This window comes from Cryptomeria japonica, chromosome 7 (genome assembly GCF_030272615.1).
Source record: "Cryptomeria japonica chromosome 7, Sugi_1.0, whole genome shotgun sequence".
NCBI lineage: Eukaryota > Viridiplantae > Streptophyta > Pinopsida > Cupressales > Cupressaceae > Cryptomeria > Cryptomeria japonica.
In genome coordinates, this window is record NC_081411.1 from 423,257,914 (window position 1) to 423,278,376 (window position 20,463).

A 20,463-nucleotide genomic window follows, 5' to 3' on the forward strand; every position below is an offset into this window, starting at 1 on the left:
ACAAAGAAGACTTTAAAAGAAAAGACAAGCCAAGATTCTGGAATAAGAACAAGAACACAGTTAATGATGGTGTTGTTGATGCCAATACAGTAAGACCCAAGTTCATCTTTTCTGGATCGAGTTCTACAAACAATCAAGTGAATACTCAAACAACTTCTAAACCACGAAGGAAGTACACTCCATTGGGAGAACCACTCGAATCAGTATTCAAAAAGCTTGTGGCAAACAAAGTGATCACAGTTCCAGATTTTCCTCCATATGGACCAAAGGTCAAACCAAATTGGTGGAATGATGATGAGTATTGTGAATTTCATAAGAGCAAGGGTCATAAAACAGGTAATTGCCATCGATTGAAGAACATTGTGTAAGATCTCATTGATAGAGGTGATATTGAGATTGAGGGACATTCATCTAACCAAGAACATGAGATATTTAAGGAACCATTCCCAAAGCACGACAAAGGAAAAGCCAAAGTCACAGATGATCAAGCCAATTATACTAGAGCACCTTATAATTATGATTCTACTATCAACCACATCTCAATGGACAATCATATCTCTACTATTACCATCAAGAATAAAAATCCTGAGAATCCTCCTCAGCGACCTAAGATTGTCCTAAGAGGTATTGGATCTTCATCCGAATCTACCTCTGAATGTCATGTTACAACCCTTCGAGGTAAGATTACGTTGCCAAGTGCCTCTACTAAAAACACCGCTTCTTCATCTACCAAACCTGAGTATGACCTTGTAGAACAGTTAGGGAAGACACCCACACTCATCTCCATCCTTGAGCTTCTACGCATATCCCCCGCTCATAAGGCTATTCTTGACAAAATCTTGAGAGATACAGCTGTTCCTACTGATCTGAACGTGGATCAGTTTCAAACCATGGTGGGATACCTTTCCATTCCACATTCCCTCACGTTCACAGAAGCCGATGACGCCTCCGTAAGTCAGCCTCATAATGCACCTTTACATGTTGAAGCCTTCATACATAAACATCGAATAAAGCGAGTCCTGATAGATGGAGGAGCAGGTCTAAACATTTGTACATTGAGCACCATTAAACAATTGGGATATTCTGACAAGGTGGTGAATTCAACAAATCAAATCACCATCAAGGCATATGATGATGAAGAGCGCTCGTCCAAGGGCACAGTCACCTTACCGCTAAGAATAGGGCCAGTCACAAAGGATGTGGTTTGTCAAGTCCTAGATCTGGATCTCACATATAACATATTGCTAGGACGTCCTTGGATTCATGAAATGAGGGCAGTCCCATCAACATATCATCAATGCATTAAGTTTCCTCATAATGGAGTCGAGGTAACGGTCAACGGTGATCCAAATCCGTTCATATATTGCAATAACTTGAGATCACATACTAAAACTATCATTCCTAGTAATCATGAGGCTACTCCTTCTTCGGCATACATTGATCCTGAGTCATTGAAACCTTCGACATCAAGACAAGGTGAACTTAAAAGCAAATTTCAAGACAAAGGCATGGGAGAATACACTTTGAATCAGACCATGTTTTTACGACAAGTCATGAGTTCTCCAAAAGAATATGGGAGGCCACATCCTAACAAGAAAATCTCCATCATGATACTCAAATGGGATCCTACTATCTTTCAAAGATGGGGTGAACTAGAAGAGGAAAATTTATATAAAATTCTCTACAAAGACATTGAAGAGGACACACATGATCAGATTAATATACCCTGTGAGAACTATGGCAAAGGCTTCAAAATTCTACAAAGATTCAGGTATGATAGAAAAATCCCTCTCGGGTTACGCAAAGAAGGCATCATGGAGCCCTTACAACCTGAATTAACTGTAAGAAGAGAACGTTCAAAGGGACTTGGTTTTCTGACTTCCAAGACCCATACTAAAAGGACAAAAGAGGCATCGCAAATCAAAGTTGCCGAAGTTCAACAAGAGGATTACTATTCCACAGACTCCAATGAATGGGAATGGGGTTCAGACAAATCCTCCAGTGACTATGAACTCACCGAGACATTCAGAGAGCCAGACGAACCCACAGAAGAGGAAGAATTTTACAAAAAGTTCAGAGTTGGTCAAGAAACAACTCATAAGGATTTCCCACAGTCTTCGTTTCAAGGTCTTAGGTCGAAATCACATAGAATGAGGACACCTGTCCCGGAAGGCTCTACTAGTGATGACAATTTGGATTCGCTCGCGATCGAAACTGATGAGGAGAGTGCCATCGATGACCTCGACGATTGCCTTGATATACCCGAATATAACCACATCTTCACTCTTCGCCCTGCAAATTCCGAAAACATTAAAGACCTTCCCCTTGTTCACCCCCAACTCATTGACTGGGATTATGAAGGATCAGCACAATTTGATACATTTCAAAATGACGAAGCCATTATCGACTATCTTGGCATACGAGATGATCTTCCCCCTGGAGACCACAAAGAAGGATACATCATAGAGCTCAACAACATGGCATACTTTGGTGAGGGTGTCAGACCTTCCAGTCGCAAAAATGTGAAAATAAGAACAAAACAAGGATCTTATGGCGAAAACCACACTGTGGCGCTATCTGATCCCAAAAAAGTAAAAAGAAAGGACGTATCTGAGGGCGAAAACCTCTCTAAGGCACCCGAAGATGGAAGGCTCGACATTCTCCCAGCATCATATGAGGAAAAGTCATCCATGTTGGTAGAGGAGACTATCAAGACGAACATTGGTACAGAAGAGGTTCCACACAACATATTCCTGGCTCAATCATTGACAGAGTCCGAGAGGGCAAAATTCATAAGCTTCTTCAAGGAACGACAAATCAACTTTGCATGGTCATACACTGATATGCCTGGACTAGATCCGGATTTGGTAATGCATCATTTGACAGTCAAACCGAGGGCAAAGCCAGTGAAACAGAAATTAAGGAAAATGCATCCACAAGTGGCATTACTAGTCAAAGCAGAGCTGGAGAAATTATTGGATGTCGGATTCATACGCCCAATTGATTATCCCGAATGGATCTCCAATTTAGTACCTGTCAGTAAACCAGATCACAGCATCCGAATATGTACAGATTTCAGAGACATCAACAAAGCTTGTCCGAAAGATGACTTCCCATTACCAAACATCGACTTGATCGTTGATCTCACAGCAGGTCACGAAATGTTATCTTTAATGGATGGATTCTCTGGTTATAATCAATTCAGGATTGCACCTGAAGATCAACACAAAACATCATTCACTTGTCCATGGGGAACTTTCTGTTGGAATGTCATGCCCTTTGGGCTGAAAAATGTGGGTGCTACATATCAAAGAGCAATGACCACTATCTTTCATGATCTCATGCACATAACCGTGGAAGATTATGTTGACGATCTCTTGGGAAAATCAATAGACAGGGATACACACTTGGACATACTTTCAATCGTCTTTGATCGGTTGGAAAAATACAAGGTAAGATTAAACCCCAAGAAATGTGTCTTTGGAGTAACCTCCGGGAAACTCCTAGGATTCATTGTGTCTAAAAGAGGAATCGAAGCCGATCTAGCAAAAGTCAAGGCTATCTTGGACATGCCACCACCCAGAAATATCAGTCAACTTCGATCCTTACAAGGGAGACTCCAATCCATACGAAGATTCATAGCACAACTTGCAGATAAGTGTAATCCTTTCCAACACCTGCTACATAAAAACATCAAGTTCAAATGGGATGAGAACTGTCAACAAGCTTTTCAGACGCTCAAAGACTATCTTTTGAACCCACCAGTTTTGATGCCACCAATTCCAGATCAGCCTTTGTTACTATACATATCAGCTACTCCAACAGCATTGGGGGCACTCCTAGCACAACAAATAGCTGGCGGTAAGGAAAAAGCAGTATATTATATCAGTCGCACATTGGTAGGATATGAGCTAAACTACACACCAATCGAGCGTGCATGTCTTGTTGTGGTCTTTGCTTCACAGAAATTATGCCATTATATGCTCACTCACAAAACTAAATTGATTGCAAGAATTGATCCACTAAAATATCTTCTCAACAAAGCTACACTTACTGGATGACTGGCCAAGTGGGTAATGATTCTGAGTGAATTCGACATCGAGTATGTGGATAGAAAAGCAATAAAAGGGCAAGCAATCGCAGATCAATTAGCAGATGCTCCCATGATAGATGATGTTCCTCTACAGTCAGAATTTCCAGATGAAGCAATTTTAACTATATCACATGTGAAGCCATGGAAACTATACTTTGATGGCTCATACACATAGCATGGAGCAGGAGCGGGTATTCTCTTTATAACTCCCCAAGGCGATTCTATACCAAAGTCATACCGCTTATCATTTCCTTGCACTAACAATATAGCAGAATATGAGGCATTAACAACTGGATTACGAATTGCGGTTCAATGGAAGATCCAAGAACTTCGTGTTTTTGGGGATTCTCAACTGGTTATTCGTCAAGCAACTGATGATTACCAAACAAAAGATGAAAAATTAATGCCTTACAAACAACTGGTAGATGATTTGAAACAGCACTTCATAAAGATAGATTTTGAGCAGATACCAAGAGAACAGAATCGTGCTGCAGATGCCATGGCTACAATTGCTTCACTAATTGATCTACCGCAGAATGAGACCTGCTATGAGTTCCTGGTAGACAATCTGTTGATTCCCTCATACGAGATCACTCCTACTGAAATGATATGCGTTGTTGGTCCTGAATCCCAGTTATATGGTTCCATATTCACATACCTTCGCGACAATATCTTACCTCCCGATCTATCGAACAACCAACGCCGCACTTTCATTCGCCAATCTTCTCGATACGTCATTCTAGCTGATATCCTATACCGACGAGGTCTAGATGGCACTCTTCTTAGATGTTTAGACAGCGACGAAGCTCAGATTGCGTTACGTGAAGTGCATGAAGGGATATGTGGTCCGCATACTAGTGGTCCTACCTTGGCCAAGAAACTCATCAGGACTGGATATTACTGACCCACTATGGAAAGAGATTCATATCAGTTTGTCAAGAAATGTAAGTAGTGTCAAATTCATGGAGACCTCATACATGCACCAGCATAAGAACTACAACCACTTGCGTCTCCTTGGCCCTTTTGTCAGTGGGGACTCGATCTCATAGGCAAGATTCACCCTCCTTCTTCCAATGGTCATAAATTCATTATCATAGCCACAGAGTATTTCACAAAGTGGATTGAAGCCGTGCCTCTCACACAAGTTATAGGGAAACAAATTGCTACCTTCATCCTGAACTACATCATTTGCCGATATGGTATTCCCACTTTCATTATCACTGATAACGGGCATCCCTTCAAAAATCAGGATGTTCATGAACTCTGTGAGTGTTTCCATATCTCTCATCATTTCTCCACACCATATTACCCCCAAGGTAATGGCCAAGCTGAGGCATCTAATAAAACAATTCTTAAAATCCTCAAAAAGACAGTCGACGACGCTGGCCGTAACTGGCATATCCAACTCAATCCTGCACTTTGGGCCTATCGCACAAGTGTCCGCACACCTACAGGAGCTACACCCTACTCACTTGTCTACGGTGCTGAAGCCATCTTGCCTATTGAGGTCGAGTTACCTTCTTTACGGGTCTCTTTGAGAAACATAATTAACGATGAAGATTACAGGGTCTCTCGCTTACAAGAACTAGAACTGTTGGATGAACGAAGACACACTGCTTTTAATCATCTCAAGGCTTATCAACATAGAATGAGTCGCAGCTACAATCACAAAGTCAAGCCTCACACATTTGAGGTAGGTGACTTAGTTCTCAGAGAGAACCCCAAGAATCAGCAAGACAGAGATAAGAAGGGCAAGTTCGAACCAAACTAGCTTGGTCCTTACATCATCACAGCGGTATATGGATCTGGGGCATATCAGCTTTCAACTACAGAAGGTGAACCCTTGGAGGATCCTATCAACAGCATGCATCTTCGCAGGTTCTACACATAGCTCTTCGGAACATCCTAATTCAAAAATACAAAAAAAATCAAAAAAATTCAAAAATACAAAAAAAATTTATAAAACAAAAAATCGTTACTTGGTGAAAACCTGGCAAACAGGCGCCTTGTGACACAAAAAAAATTGAAAAATCGAAAAAAGTAAAGAGAAATAATTTTGTCCAACGGTGAAAACCACTTTGGTGGCGCCTTGGGCAACTACCATGGTGAAAACTGGGTCACCAGCGCCATGCGTAGAGACTTTGCTCCTCTCTCCTTCAGGATTCTCTTTCATCTTTCACTTTGCACACACTCACAACCTATTCACTCACAATAAACTTACCTATTCCCATCATGGCTTGTTATTGATCTGCCTAAGATTGGTTAGCCATCCATAACCCTCCCTTTTCACTCCCTTTCCATCCATAATAAATCAGATCCTATCTGTGGCTAAGGCAATTCCTACGTCTAGTGATGGGTATGGAACTAAGAACATCACATGTTTTGAGGAGTACAGTTTCTTTCAGCTTCCTTCAAGTCTATCCGCGCATAATCCACAATAAAGCAACATTTGCATCGCAGATCCGCAATAAAGTTTCATCTTCTCCGCAATAAGGTATCAGTTTCATGGATTCAGTTAGTTTCAGATGAGACACAGCAGCAACAATGGGCTTCAACAAAATCAAATCTTTCAACAGAATCAAACAACATATGGTTTAGTGTTAATCTATTCCTTTTGTGAAAGTGAACATTGTGACCACAATCAAACATGACTTATACAAGTGACAAGAGACACTAAACTTGAGGACTACAGTGGATGTTGGTGTCGAGTCTTGGCTTTCTTTTGATTTTATCTTTTTTGGTGACATGTCTTTTAGCTTTTCCAGGATGTCTCTGACTAGAGATTCTATCTCCAGGATGTCTTTGACTAGAAAGGCGAGGATGGAGTATCGTCACCTATTTTCATTTGCTATCTGTGGATTGTCTTTTAGTAATGCTATGACTTGTCCAAGGATATGAGGACACTGTGAGTCTAGTATGAACTGGGGCATTCCTTGTTTGTGACTGTCTTATCTCCATGCAAACAGGTACAATGACTTTCTGGGTCGAACAAATGCCTCGATTGTCATAACCTATTTTGCCATAATAAAGCTCAATGATGATAACGCACAAGAAGCTCTTTCACGTTCATATCTTCTGTCTTCCATCCCCCTTTCTTGATTGACTTCCATTGTCCTGCTCGAGTCTGCGTAGCCCGCTATCACATGACTGAGTATAATGACACACCAAAAATATTGGCATTTCATATAGTTTACACCTGCATCACCACATATAAGCATTTCGTACATACATGTAGATATCACAATTGCATCACATCCTGCATACAACACATGTTAGCCCATCTTACATTTTCATCATGTAAATAATCATTTGCATTATCATATTCATTTGCATTACATACATTCACATTTGCATCATGCATCCCATATAAAACATAAAAGAACAAAAATATATGGCATTGCATCCTATCATATAAGCATCCATATCATAAAACATGTATCACATAAGAACATCTCATCACATAAGGTACACATGCATATAGCTGCCACAAAAATGGTGACTCATCTCATATATAATCAAATGTGTCATCATACAATGATGTCAAAAGAATCATATGGCTACAAAATCACCCGCAGGTGTCTACAATACAAAAATGGTACATATACTGATACAAAGGGGAGCCCTCTATGGCTATGATGAACTCCCTCCCTCGGAGCCGCCTGGCCTCGATGGATGCTGAGCTGTAGAAGGACCCGCTCCAGGATCACCCTGCCTGTTTGGTGGTGGTGGAGGACCCATGACCCCACCACTAGATGCCTGCCTTCTCCGACTCCCTCCCGTAGCCATCATTGTCCGCGATGGTCTATGGAAGCTCCTCACCCGCTGATCTGCTGGCACTACACCATAGTAGAGGTCCCTCCAGTAACCAATCTCCTCTCCGGCTCGCAAGACATATGCGTAGCCTGCCCCTGCATCCTCTGCCGCCTGCCTCCCTGCCCGCAGAGCTATCTTAGCCTCAGTGTAGCGCTGGATAGCCTGATCTCTCTCCCGCTTAGTATCTCTGAGCCTGATCCTAAGACGATCCCTCTCCCGCTCCAACTCCTGGATCTCGTCTTCCTGGCCCTGGAAGATCTCCCTCAGCTCTAGTAGCTCATCCTCCTCTAGATCCCCACCCTCAGCCTCGGCCTATGGCTCTCCCTCTACGGTTGCCTGTACCTATGCCTGCCCCTGTACCTGTCTCGATGCCTGAACTGGTACCTATCTCTGTACATGCCTGGGAACCTGCACCTGTCTCTGCACTTGTGCCTGTACTGGCACCTGTCCCTGCACCTGTCCCTGTCTAGGTCCCTGTGCTCTAGGACCCTGTGCTGTTGGTACCTGCAGGGGCAATCCACCATGACCCCTCACCACCTGGGCTGGTCCCTCCTGTCCTCCCTCCCTCCAGGGTGCCACCCTCCTCTTCCCCACTACTCCCCTCCGCCTCCGTCGGCCTCGGCCTCTATCCCCTCCACCATCATCATCATCATCCCCTCCAACCTCTCCCTCCAGCAGCTCTCCCGGATCTGTCAACCGCGGAAACGAATGCTCTGCCCAATATGCAGAGTACTCTGCATCCATACCTGCATCCTCAATCTCCGACCACATATCCCAGGGTAGTGGCATCATCTCTGTCAGCTGTGTGACGGCCTAATCATACAATAACAATGGCCCGAACTGTGCCTGATCCCTGACTGTGCGGGCATACATACCCGAGCCTCGTGGCATCCTCTGGATCCTGCCAAATTGTCTGCCAACCCTGTCTACCAGCGGCCTCTCCAGTATGTAGGGCGTCCACCCAATCAGATATCTGCTCCTGAAAATATATGGCAGCTCCACTGCGTCATCCTCCCACTCCTCGCACCCCAGGTACGGCCTCCAGATGACTACATCAATGTCATCTATCACACGCCTCTAGTGCTCTAACCTGCCAATCCGAGGCTATGAAGTAATCATATCATAAAGGTGTACAAAGCTCCATCCATGACCCCTACCTCTGAAGTGTATCGGTCGTGTGATCGGCAGATGCTCATATGCCCACACCTATAGCAATGTCACTCTGCAACCCAAGCCCACTGATCCATGGTAGATGAACTGATGCAGCTCATAATACAGATGCGCCAGGACGCATGGACCCCATGCATATCTGGTGTGCTCAGTCACCAATGTCTCTAGTGCTCCTCCCCAGCCCACTGCCAACCCCCGTGTCGCTCTGTCTGGACACAAGAACCCACTAATGGCTCCTCCGATCACAGCTGGCAAGGCTAATCCTGTCGCGGTCATGGTATCCCATGCCACATGCCCTGCTCTCATCTCTAGCCCAGGATCCTGGAATACCCGTCTCAGCGCCTCTCTGTCTCCATCTCGATCGTATGGGATCAGCTCTCCATCGATCGGTATGTGCAAAATCCTGTATACATCCTCGAGGGTCACTGTCATCTCCCCCATCGGCAAGTGGAAAGTGCAAGTCTCGGAGTGCCATCTCTCCGCCAGCGCAGTCAGCAAACCCATGTTTGCCCGAAACTCAGGCACATATAGCACATGTCTGAGGCCCATCTCCTCAATAGCAGCTCTGTCCTCAAATGACAACTCTGGTCGCAATCTCTGTGTAGACGGGAATCTCTCCCATGACTCTAACATAGGCAGATACTCCTGCAGTCACACAATCAATCATGTCAGTTATCGTGGCATTCACTGTTTATCACAAAATGCTACTTGCTATCTAAATGCATATGGTTATCTATCCTAGTGACACTCACTGTTCATCACAAAGTGTTGCTATCTATCCTAGTAGTGCTCCCTGTTCATCACAAACTACTACGTGTGTGACATTCCCTGTTCATCACAAAGTGTTCATCACATTTTTGCACTCCCTGTTCATCACAAAGTGCAGCTTCTACTTTGGGTACTCCCTGTTCATCACAAAGTACTCTATCTTGGTGCTCCCTGTTCATCACAAAGTGCCTTGATCTATCTTAGTCTTCCTAGAGAACCTGTTTGAGTATATTCTCTCAACAGCTTATCCAATCGACAGCGTATGTTCATCACCGAACTGTCGATTTGACCTAGAAGACCCAAACCATGCATTTTTAGACATAAACGCGTTTTTACATCACAAACGCCTCTCTAGACTGCACAGGCATGCCTAAAAAACACAGACGTGCCTTCTGGACATAAACGTGCCTAAATTGTGCACAGACGCGATTTTGGAACATAAACGCCCCTACAATACCTAAACGCGCCCGCATCAAGCACAAACGCGGTCCCAGACGCATATGCGCCTGGAACTGACACAGACGCGCCTGTTGGACACAGAAGCGCCTGGCACCGACACAGACGCGGTTGCACATTTTTGCATTTATTTGGTACCCTATTCCTAGCACATTTATTGCTACCTACGATGCATTAATGACAAAAAAGCAAATGCGTCAAAGTACGAGGAGGTTTGGTGGTACTTACCGGCTCTTCTACCTCTGCTGGCCTCTGAAATCGGCGAACGCGGTCGAATCTGTGTACGAAGGCCATCGCTGCTGACTGCTGCTGCTCTTTTCTCGCTCTACACTGTGATCTCGTAAGGGTGTAGATGACAATGAGGATGTCTTTTGCCCGTGGTCTATCTTATAGCCTACCCTAGCCCTGGCCTTCATTTCCCGAGTCAGTATTCTTCATCCTGTGACTTTGTCACTTTATTCGGTCAATCCATTCTAGCCTTTCTTTCTTATCGAGAGATTGTCTGCAATCTTTTTAGACATTTTCATCCAATCTCTCGAGGGGGCATATTATTCCCATTCTGGGGCAACTCTGTATCAGTTCATCTTATCTTCTTTGAAACAACGCGACAAGCCGCATTGTCTCAAAGAGGGGCAAAATGTAGACACCCAAAATTGTCCAGTTTAATTAAATAAATATTTTATTTATTTAATTATCTAAGCCTAATTCTTCTATTAATTAAATAAATTTTTATTTATTTAATTAATTCATTTATCCTCTTCGAGCCTTATTTTCTCATTTAAATAAATTTATTTATTTATTTAAATTATCCCTTTCCTAAATTAAATAAATATTTTTATTTATTTAATTGTCCTATTTCTTCTATTAATTAAATAAATCTTTATTTAATTAATTCATTATCTTTTTCTACACATGACACATGTCATTCATCTCTTAATTCCTACACTACCTACCTCTTTCATTATTTTGGTATTTCTTTTACCTACCCTCTAATCCTAGCCGACCTCTCTTTTTACACCTCTCAATCTTAACCCTCCATTTCATATTGTGTCTTCTATTTAAGGAGATGCTTCCTTCATTTTCAAACCCTAATCACTCATGCTAATGATCTTTCATGCAACTTGCTACACTACGATCCTACTTGCAACCACATTCCGTTCTTTGTTGAGCTCTTGTGCATACAAAAATCTGAGAGCAAATATACATCAAGCAAGATCAATGGAGATAGGAAGAATGGAGATCAAAACCCTATTGGACATATGATGGTATAATCTTTGTGATTTTTGAGTTATTTGCATTGTCTTAGGTAAATCTTCATATGTTATGGTGGATCTTTGTTCATTGTTAGGCTAGGGTTTTGTGGTTGGATTCATTTAGCCTTTCAATATTGTTGTTATTGTTATCCATTTTCACCATATATAGACATAATGATTAGAAATTCAGAACATTGCAGAAAACTTAAGGAAACACTTGCCAGCAGGGTTGGATTAGTAAATGAGGATGACGATTCTATATTCTGCTGCGTTGCTAAAATAGGTGAATATAGTGCCAAATTAGGGTATGAAGTGAAAAGGAGGAGAGTTATTAACCCGAATTGGCCTGGTAAGTTGTGTTGGAAAATGGTGTTGCCAAAGGTCGGGGCTTTCCTATGGATTGCACTTCATGAAAAGATACTAACGGGGGATAGACTTAAAGTCATTGGAATTCAAAGACCAAATTGGTTTGTCCTTTGTAAGTCTGAAGAAGAAATAGCAAATCATCTCCTCTACAGATGCCCATTCTCAGAAGCCTGTTGGAATTGGTATTTGGATATGGTCAGTTTGAGCTCAGCAAAGAATGAAACTTTGAAAGATTTCTTGACTGCTTGCCCTTCTTCAAAATCATCAAAATGGAGCATGTTATGGATAATTGGGCCAGCAATGATCACATGGCACATATGGAAGGAAAGGAACAGAAGAATATTCAGGGAAGTGGAAAGATTACTAGAAGCTATCAGGGAAGGTATTAAAATCACAATTGAATAAGTCGTCAATGGAAAATCATTGTCGGCTAGATACGACAAGTTCACGGATTGGGATAAAGAGATGGAAAAGAAGTGGGAGTTCAAGAGAACCAATATAAACCAAGCTAAAAAGGTTGTTGATAGCAAAAGCATTCATTGGAAGAGACCCCCCAATGGGTGGGTAAAATTAAACTTTGATGGGGCTTGCAGGGGTAACCCCGGGGTCACTGGGATTGGCTCGGTCATTCGAGATAATGTTGGCAATATCATTTGCGGTGCTTATGGCCATATTGAAAAAACCACCAATAATGAAGCTGAAATTCATGCTTTGGAAATGGGACTAACTCTATGTGCTCGTAACTGACTGTCAAATGTCCAGATCGAGGGGCATTCCTTAATCATCATAAACAGGATCATAAATGACAAATTTCAAAATTGGAAACTGGTCAAATGGCTTCCTAGAATCCAACCACTCTTGCAAGGAATTGGCGCATATGAAATCTCACATACCTACTGAGAAGGTAATAAAGTTGTAGACTACCTGGAAAATCTCGGGGTATGCGCTGACAACAAGGACATCACTATTAATACAAAAAATGCAAGCTCAGAACTCATAGAGATCTTAGCGATGGATATAAAGGATAGTGCTCATGAAGGTATTGGATAGGCATTGGCATGGCATGATTGGATTTGGGGCAGGTGGCACTCCTATTTGCTGGCATTTTCCATGTTAAAAGAACACTGCAGTAAAACATTTCTAATCAAACTATACGTCAACGGCGGTCTAAAAGGATTTCGAGCATCTATGTATCCTGATAATGAATCCCTACAAAATCGGTATCGAGTGATGTGAAGAGATGACCTTGGTTGGCTCTTTGAAAACAAAACCAATAAGGTTGGGAATATTGGGGAATGGACTACTACAATCTATAGGATAATATAAACACATGGAAAAATTAGATTGGTCCTATCCTCTAGGAATGTGGTTGCGTCTGTCAGTTTTTGGTATGTGATTGGTTGTCCCCTTTTGTTTTATTGGGCAACAATTATGCATGAAAGAATAGGTTGTTGGCTCATTACAAGCTTACCTATGTAAAAATTCATAAAGTTTAATATAGGGTGCTATCCCCATTAATAGATAGCACTTATCCTTAAAAAAAAAAAAGATCTCTCATCAACCATTCTATATTAAGCAAATCATATTTCACTTTGTATGAGAGAACTAGGTTGTTGTATCTATCAATGGCTGGTTGGTCTTCTAAGTCTGGTATCTTCTTTTCTTCCTTTAGGATTTGCTGATAGCGTCTGGCTTGTCTCCTTTGTTCCTTCGTCCTCTTGGCACCTAAAATCCTGAATTGTACCTTACGTGCCATAAGATGTCATAATTAAAGCATGTAATAAGGATAAACAATATTCAGGTTTAACCAATTTTATACAGAATTTATTAGAACAGGGAGCGGGAAACAAGAAAGATCAGATAAACAAAAAGCAGAAATAACTTTGTTGAATGTGTGACAGAATCTAAGCAAATGTGTGACAACATAAAGGCTATTGTGTGACGGGGTCTGCACAAATGTGTGACCCTATGTGATTGATTGTGTGAACATGTCTATGCGATTGTGTGATTATGTCTAAACGATTGCATGATTTTTAAATTTGCCTTTGAAATCTGCACAAAACCTGCAAAAAACCTGAAAAATTCGTACGATCTACAAAAATCACACAGAAAACCAGAAGATTAATTAGTTTTTGCTTCACATTGAGTTCACCAAAATGGTGTATGCTAAAATTCATCATGTATTCAATCAAAAACAAGGGAAATCATGAATCCCTATTCATCTAAAGAATTTAAACAAACTCAATGAAAATAGATGCATAATAGAATAATTCCAAACAACGTAAAACTCCCTATTGTAGATCATGGCTTCCATTTCTCTTCTTCTCTTTATGGTATGGTGCCTCTTAGATATTGCATTGGCAACCTATAATTGACACAAAGATTCGAAGTTCATGATTGTTGAAAATGGAGATTGAATGCTCAATTTATAGATTATTGAAGAGGATTGATTGAGAGGCGGAAAATAATAGATCAAGAGGTAGAACTCAGGTGAGCTCACATGTTGATTGATAGTTGAATTGCTAATTTGGGGGTGAAACTAAATAGATTGAATAGATTAATGAGTTAACCGATTGAGAAAAAAGTTGATTGAAAGATGAAAAAGGGTGATTGGAGGATAATTGATTGATGACAAAGAAATATTTATTTAGAAAAAGCTAACTAGAAGATAGAAAAAGAATGATTGGAGAGAATTAAAGAAATGATGTAATTAATCAGATAATTGAAAAGATCAATTAAAATAGCTGAACTGATTGAAAGCTTTTTGGAAAAAAGCAAAGTGGAAGATAGAAATAGGAATTGGAAAGATAATTGATTTAATAAATTAATTGAATTAATTAATTAATTTAGCATGTGCTTGCACTTTGACTTTGATTTTCATTTTAATCGTTGCATGAGATTTAATTCAAATATTGAATTTATTTTAAATTCAATTTGTCATTTGAATATATTTAGAACTTGACTTTGGAATTCAATTTGATTTTTGAAATCATGCACATGTATTTGAAATTCGAAGAGATTGGAAGAATATGAATTTGAACGAAATTAGAAGAATTAATGAAATTAAATGAAATTAAGAGAATTAATTAGCCAACTAAATAATTTAAAGAAATTATTTAATTATTTAGAAATTTAATTTAATTAAATAATAAAAATTATTTAAATTAAATTATTAAAATCACAATTAATTAAATAATTAATATTTAGAAGAGGGTTGAATGATTAATTGATTAGAAATAGAAATTGAAAATGAAGTTATTTAAATAATAAAGATTATTTAAATTGAAGGATTAATAATCACAATTAAGTAATTAATTAATATTTAATTAACATTAGAAAATGGTTTAAATGATTAAATGGTGATAGAATTGAAATAGAATAATTAGTAAGATGATGAAGAAATATGAATTTAGAAGAAAAAGATTAATTAACTTAATTAAAGAATTAAAGAATTATTTAATCAATTAGAGGAATAATTAGTACATGATCAATGAGACATTTTTAGGTGTCTATAGTTATATTTCAATAGTTGTACACAACTTCTTGGTGCTTCAAGTATGTTCTTCAAGTTCCTATTCTTTTGAAACATTTTCTTGGAGGCTTCTTAGTCCTTCATTTTTCTCTCTTTTAAGAAGGAATTTTCTCCCACTGGGTTTTTCTCCTTTTCTTTGTTTGTGAGAGATTGCATTGCATTGGTTTGTATATGGGTGTTTCGTTAAGCCTTTAGTTGTCGAGACCCATTCTTGCATTCATGTTGTAATGTCCCTCCCTGAATCATCTTGTTTGTATGTACATCAGAGGATTATGTTGATCTAGCTTAGTCTACTTTATGATGATTTATTAGTAATGTCATGCTATGTACTAAACCTATTTCATGATTGAATTGGATAAGAAGATAGATCTATATTTGATGATTTATAAGTGTTCATTATTCATGATGAATCATATTTCTTACGATATTTTGATGATATTATGATTACGCTAACCCTACTCTATGGTTCTGATGTTTGAATTGATGCTATGATATTTGTGATTATCTTCTAGTGTCTTCATGATTAGAGATGATGTCATACCACTCATTGTAAACATGATATGACATTGTGATTCTCTGTCACTTGCCTGATCATTTATGAAGTATATATGTTGCATTGTGTGTAGTGGTGGATGCAGGATTACAGGTATTAGACATTGAATCCACTTGGTCTCACAAGTTTGAGCGTGTCTTACCTCAATGGAAAGTTGTTGGAGATGGCATGTGTTTCCCTCACACATTATAGGCTTAAGTTGTCCACCTTGTTAGTTGTGTTGTAGTGTAAGTTGGTGGTTAGAGTCTTGTGTCGATATTCGACCCTATGTCAGATTACTTGAGGTGTTGTGAATATGTGACTTATATGTAATTAATATTTGATTAGTATAGTATTAATATTGTAGCTGATTTATTTGATGGTTTGATTATTTGATTATTATTTGGTTGGTTATTTAATATTTATTTCTATTGGCTTGGTTAATGATTATTTGAGCATGATTTATTTAATTAACTGACTTATTGTTTATTGGCTATTTATTTGTTTGGTTTATGTGTTTAATTGATTATTTGGTATTTAATTTATCATTGAGATTTTATAATTATTTAATTGTGATTAATTTATTAGTTTATTTGATTTATTGCTTAATCGATTATCTTATTATTCATTTATTGTTTAATGGTTATTTATTTATTATTTAATTGATTTGATTTTATATTTAATTTTGAGTTTCTATTTATTAAGTTTTTATTTATTTAATTAATTATTGGGATTTGATTTTTTATTATCCCATTTATGTTTATACTATTACATTATTTTTATTATTTGCATAATTGATTATATTATAAAGTTTACCTACCCCTTACTTCTATTGGTTGATTTTGAGTGGCGTAAGTATATAATATTGTTAAATAATACTTACCTTGTTTTCACACATGATAGGTATAATATATAGTTTAATGGAATTTTATGATTGGCCAGAGAATTTCTATAGTTTGAATTTAATTTTTATTTATTTGAGCCTTTTGGTTTGTTGTCGGGTTTCCATCCAGTAGAATTTTGGGATTTCAATTCAAGATTTCGAGTTGGATTCATGATTGATCCTTGAAGATTGGAGATTGGACTGAGGATTGTTGATTTGGGATTGCTCTTCTCTGAATTTCATTTTGCCATTTACTACGAATTTTTCTAGGTTGGAACTTTGTTTCCTCTGTGCAATTTATTTGAAAAGATTGTTTGCATCGTGATTGTGGAAGGATCGTTTGGGGTAAATATTTGATGTTTTAATTTTTCAATTTGATTTTTGGGGAGGAATTTAATGATGATTGAAAATGGATTTGAAGTATTGTAAATTTTGGGAATGATGTGTGTTGTCGAGAATGCATATTCTACATTTTCCCTTTGTTAGATTATTGTTTCCTCTCCCTTGTGATTAAAATTTAATTTAATAATCTTCTTGAATTTTTTTTATGTTTCTCCCTAATGATTTTTCTGCATCTCCTCAAGTGTTTGTATGTATTTGTAAGAATGTGGTTTGTGACTTGTCGGGAGTTGCTTTCAATAAGTCTTGAGAGTTGCATTTACTTCATTTGTTTATTTTATAGTTGTCTTGGGTGATGTTTGGGTATTATAATGCCTTTTCAATGTTTCTTTGTACCTATCTTTGTCTTATTGCATCTCCCTGAGTCATGCAAATTTGGTGAAGTTTTGTGCACATCTGAGTGCGGTTGTGGTTGGTAACTAATGTTAATTTTTCCTTATATGATAATAAATTTGTATTTATGTGTTTCTTTAATGATGTTTCATCCTTCCGCACCTTCTGGGAGTGTCTATTGGTGAGTTGGAATTCCTTATGCAAATTTGGACAAGTTTCACATCATATTTTGTCTGTTTTTGTTGATTTTTGCATTCTGGACTGAAAATGCTAATGTTTGGTACCAAAACACTAAAAAATGACCCCAAAATGCTAGAGAATGCTATGGGAATGCTAAATTGTCTCCCATGAACACTATTATGGGCTTTTGTTGTGTTATTATGTCCAGAGTTGCTAGTTTTGATGATTTTGCTTAGTTTGATCTCTTCTTCGAATTTTATGTATTTACCATAGGCTTTTCATGATTGAATTGATTTCCTTAGTGGTGTGTGTTATTTCATCTTGATAATTTCATTTTGATTTTGTGCTCTGGTAAGAGGATTTGTGCCTTACCATTGAGGGGTTTGCATATATGTTGGTTTGCTCCAGCGAGAGGGAGAATGCCTTGCTATCGAGGAATGATTATCAGAGTTGTAGTGAGATGTTTATTGACACACTTTTTATCATTGTAATGTGTTTTTTATTAGCCTTTGAATCATTTTTATTCTTTGTTTCATTATTTGTATTTCTTTTGTGAAGTCTCCTACCTTGTATATGGCCATATGTATCCTATTATGCTCAATATGTCCTCAGTGATATTATGATTGTATTTATGTCAGATGTGAGCCTTCATGATGTTTTTATGATGTTATTTGGATGTATGTTTCACCCTTCTTGGCCTAGGAGAATGATAAGGGAGAGTGGGCTTCCATGAGTCTGTCGAGGTCACGAGGAATGGACTGCTAGGATTCCTTGTTGTTTGGAGCTGAGGTCTAGACCTTTTTGATAACTCATTGGAGGTTTATAGTAATAATCAAATGATAACACAATTAAATAATCTTAGGTGGTTTGGGTAGTATAACTCATCTTAATAAGATAATAAATATGTATATGTGGTGATGCCCCATCTCATGACTAGGAGTAAACCGGAGTGAGGTATGGGAAGATCAAGTAACCAAATAAACCAAACTCCCTTGATTTCATCAAAGGTTGAGACCCACGTGTTTATCACGGATTCTGGGCTGAGTTATAGGATATCCTTATAGGTGATAGCATGTGATGACACATTTCCCTATATGTTGTTCCTAGTTTCCTTATGCTATCATGGTTGGTAAGCCACTAGATGTTCCATGCTTACGGTTGGTAGTTTGAGAGTATGTTTTATCTCTTGGTTGTTAGGTGTCTACCTAGGTCTAGAGTGTGAGTTGGGACCTTGTGTCATCTCCTAGCACAGGGGGTGGTTCCTATTTGGTTCCACATGGTCGGGTGGTTTGATGCCTTCCTTCCATTGGGATGATCTTCTTGCATGATAGTGTGTGTGGATTTGGATTTAATGTATCTTCTTATCTGAAGAGCATATTCTTGTATCAATGTATCATGAAGAAGATGTAAATGTAATATTACATGTTGTAGAAGTTGTGGTTATGATCTTGTAATGGAATGAGACATTTTATTCATTGTATGTTTTATGTTGCAAGGATGTTCACTATGATGAGATTGAGATCTTATGTTATTTAGGAAATTAAATGATTAGATTATGTGCATTCTTGGTGTATCATATGGTTCTTGATATGGCTTAGTAGCATGAGATTCCTAATAGGAAATAAGAATAGTACTTGTTATAATCTTTTCATAAGTATGTGGATAACAATCTTGATGAAATGTGTAATGATTATTCTTAAGAAAATCAACTATTATTATTGGTAGGAGTAGGATATATATATATATATATATATATATATATGAGTCTCATGATAGGGAAGATAGTAACTAATTGGGAAGAATGTATTTGCTGTAATAGTTGTTAATGGCTTCTTGATAAGGATGTTTTATGTATTGTTGATAGTAACTAATGGCATTGGAGTACCCTATGGAAAGTGTAAATGGATATATATATATGTTTGATATGTTTATGGTTATGATGTTATTTCCACAGCTTGTGTTATATGATGTTATGGATATAGATATGTTCATGATGTTTTATGCATATATGTGAATTTAATATATGATCTTATGTAGTGATGGTTTACTATGTTGCATTAGTAGATGTTTAAAAAAATTTCTCTATTTGATAGTTAGTTTAGTTATTTTCTCTGAGGTATTTTTGTGGGCATTACACATGCATTTAGTGGTTTTTTTACTTCACTCTAAGTTTCCCTTAAGGGGGTTAATGGGATGTTAGAGCATTTTTAACAACTAGTTATGATTTTTTTTTCTTAAGTTCACTTAGTTGTGCTTTTGTGCTTCTAGTTGCTTTAGTTGTGCATCTAGTTTAGCTAGAGTTGAGATTTTTTTAGCTCCTCATGCTTGCACTTTACTTCTCCTATATTTTTATTGGGGAATCTTTGTGCTTTCTTTATAAACACCTCATTGTACAATTATAATTTATTTTGTAATCTTTTCTTTTGAGGAATATAGCATAATTTTATTGCTACTCACATTTGTGGAAGGTGTTCTAGTTTGTTTTTTGATCTTGCAAGCTTGTGCTAAAAAATTCAACATGGTATCGAAAGAGGTTCTTCATTTAGCACTATAGTAGTCTCTTTATTTGACAATTTCCTGCAGCTTCATCGTTCTTCATAGGATGTTCTTTAAGTTCCTATTTTTTTGTGACATCGGATTGGAGGCTTCTTAATCCTTCATTCTTATTTTTCTCTTTTGGAGAGG